The sequence below is a fragment of the Aplysia californica genome, unplaced genomic scaffold (genome assembly GCF_000002075.1).
Source record: "Aplysia californica isolate F4 #8 unplaced genomic scaffold, AplCal3.0 scaffold00005, whole genome shotgun sequence".
NCBI lineage: Eukaryota > Metazoa > Mollusca > Gastropoda > Aplysiida > Aplysiidae > Aplysia > Aplysia californica.
The window spans coordinates 3,407,023-3,410,603 of NW_004797275.1; positions in this window are offsets into that span (position 1 = coordinate 3,407,023).

Here is a 3,581-nt window from a genome sequence, read left to right on the forward strand (position 1 = left end):
TATTACCAAAATTATTAATGTTATAAGTATATTGTTATGGATATTATTATTGTTGTTATTATGATTGTTATTACTAGATATATTGTTATTATTATTGTTGTTATTATTGTTATTATAATTATTATTATTATTATTACTGTTATTATTGTTGTTATTATTATACAAGACATCTTTCCCGCTCACCGCCGGGTACCCATTCCCACTTCGATTGGGTCTTCTGTGTACAGTAACGATGAATCTAGTCATTACACCACAAAGCCTAGTAGAATGACCTAACAGTAAGATACTATACAATAAGCCAAAAGCTGTTCATATAAGAAACAGAGTAAAATAAAAACAAATAGTTGGAGATAGTTACACCAACCAACACGTCAGTTTCAGATTCTAGAAATTTCTCGCAGCCGGAGACCACATAGTCTACTGTACAACGACCGAGCAATGCAGCTGAATGGAGCCCTGACGGATGCGACTGTCATGCGCAGACAATCGGGCAGTGACGTAATCACTTCTGCGTGTTCCAGAGGCATAAAGGGCTGGCGTTGCTCCACACGAATGGTGACAAAGAAAAGGACTATTGTACTTGGGGAATCTGGCCCAATTTGAGGCTTCTATCGATCGCTCTGCACTAGTCTATTCACATGTTTTCCCTTTCTACCATTCAGTCCAACTTCTAAGAGCATTTGTTCAGCGAATGCCCTTTGATTCGGTTGCTGGGGAGAGCCAGGAACGCGCCTTGCAGAGAAGGACACGAGTGTTATGGCTTGGTTTACTATTTAGCTTGCTTCCATTTAGATTTTTTGGATGAGTGTAAATTGTTGTTATTCGATTTTCTTTCCACGTTTTCGAGCTACGTACCTTTTCTCCGGCTTCTGGGCGTCATATAATAAACTTAAATCATAGAACATTTTGCAAATAAAGTAGTTTAGCAGGATTCGAAAATCGTGTGAAACGATGTTAATCCGATTAACCAGGAAGGTTCAAAAGATGGCATACATGGAATTTATATTTGTTGGAGGGTTCCACCTCCAATTTAACTTTTTTGGTGATGAGAACGTCACACAAGTCATTTTTAAATCTAAAATATTCCATCCCTCCACCCCACACCCGCCCTCTTTCACAAAAGTATGTAATATGTTAAGTCACCACCCACCCATTCAGTCTTGGTTCAGAAAATGATGTCAACAAAGTGTTCTGAGATTTTCCTTTCCCTCTACAATTGCTGAAACCATCATACCTCCCAAATTACGGACACAAACTATTGAAGACCGCATGATAAAGATACAAAATGGCAATATTGTTATCTAATCTTATTCACATAATTTTGAGAACTACTGCCTTTGTGTTACATTTTCCGATAAACAATTGACGTTCTTTTTTTGTACAATTGCTGTGTCACTTGACCTGCTTCATGCCTCTACCTTTCTGCTAAGATGTTGTATTCTCAGTCTTGATTGGCCCTTCTCAAGGTCTAAGTTATGTCGACGGGGTGTAAACACACCCACAGTAATACGTTTTGAAAGATCCGGTTCCTATTGTTTCTGATAACGATGGTATTGAAGGAGCAGAATTGAACAAGCCAAAGAAAAATATACTGGTATCAAAATAGGCCAAAGCGAAATTTGAAAATTGTGAATAATACCGTTTTCTCCCAGTAGGCCACAGCTATAGATCTATCGTTTTAACAGTACTGAACCCAAAACAGTTTCTCCTGACCCCTTCGGTTTTGACCTTCCTTTTTCTCAGCTTTCCAGTACGATCTTGCCGTTCTTGTGTGAATGAATTATAACTACTTTGCGGATATGGAATTTAGAAACTTGATATATTGAAAGAATGTGGGTTCGTTTGCTTGTATATAACAAACACACACACACACACACACACACACACACGCGCGCACAGAGAGAGAGAGAGAGAGAGAGAGAGAGAGAGAGAGATACAGAGAGACAGAGAGACAGAGAGACAGAGAGACAGAGAGACAGAGAGACAGAGAGACAGAGAGAGATGGGTGTGTGTTTGTGTGTTTGTGTGTTTGTGTGCGTTTGTGTGCATATGTATGCGTGTGAGTGTATGTGTTTATGAGATGGAGGGAGAGAGAGTGTGTGTGTGTGTGTGTGTGTGTGTGTGAGAGAGAGAGAGAGAGAGAGAGAGAAAGAGAGAGTGAATGAGTGTGTGTGTGTGTGTGTGTGTGTGTGTGTGTGTGTGTGCGTGTGTGTGCGTGTGTGTGTGTGTTTGAGAGCGAGAGAGAGAGAGAGAGAGAGAGAGAGAGAGAGAGAGAAAGAGAAAGTGAAAGAGAAAGAGAGAGAAAAAAGCGAGATGGAAAGAGAGAGAGGAAAAGAGAGAAAGAGAGAGACGGAGACAGACAGACAGACAGACAGACAGACAGACAGACAGACAGACAGACAGACAGAGACAAGACAGAAAGAGACAGCTTGTTGAAAAACTGTGTGTGTACGCTTTGCCTATACGATCCTAATTCATAATATCATGTCCAAGGGTTAGACAGAAGTGTTATAATATGTGCCATCCGTACGACAATACAACAAAAAAACATTGACAAAATATATTATATAACATCAAGAGCACACTGATGCGACAGCAGCAACAGCAAAAACAACAGCAAAAATATGCTCAACAATTGGCAACACAACAACAATAACAACAACAATTGCACCAATTACAAAACACACAACAACAGAGAAACCCTTTTTATTGATCAAGAGGTAATGAACGCTCCCCACAAAGGCATGCTTATTAGACAATATCGCATTCCCACTCTTCAAACAATGCATGTCAGACCCCTGCCGAGGGATGTTTAGTGGATTTTTGCTCATGCGCAGCTACTCCACCAACTGTAGTGAAGACAATAAGCATCGTGAAAGGACAGGGTTGGTGGCTGATGGATGCTCTGGTTTGGTTTGCTTCTTCTTTCCCAGTATTATATCAAACATCTATCGTCCTTGTCTTTGTTCCTTCAGTACATAACATGTTACTTTGTACTAACACGTCTAATCTTCGGCGCGTGTAAAATTACGTGTGCTGAAAGCGCCGTGAAACAATTTTAGTATCCAGAAAAGAAAAGAATAAAAACCCTTTTAAAATCAAGGAAAGATTTTAAAAAAGAAAGAAAAAAAACAAACAGACGTAAGCTTAACATACTGTGTACTTCAACACCGAATCAAACATTTTATAATTAACGTATGTGTTGTGTGATACATTTTTTGACACAGCAAGAAGCCCCATTACTATATTATTATTAAAACTATTAGAATTGCAAAAGGCAGGATCTTTTTGGACAATTATATTACATGCATTGTGCACCCGTGTGTGCGTGTGCGCGAGTGTGCGTTTGTCTATGTGCGCGCGCGCGTGTGTGTGTGTGTGTGTGTGTGTGTGTATGCGCATGTGTGCGGGCGTGTGCGTGTGTGTGTGTGTGTATGTGTGTGAGTGTGAGTGTGTGTGTGTGTGTGTGTGTGTGCGTGTGTTTGGGAGTTATTTCTTGTGTAGTATTATCCAAGTAAACGGTAGTTTCGCTCCATACCCTCGTGCCCATAACAGATTTCTGGCAGCAAACTCCTAAAGGG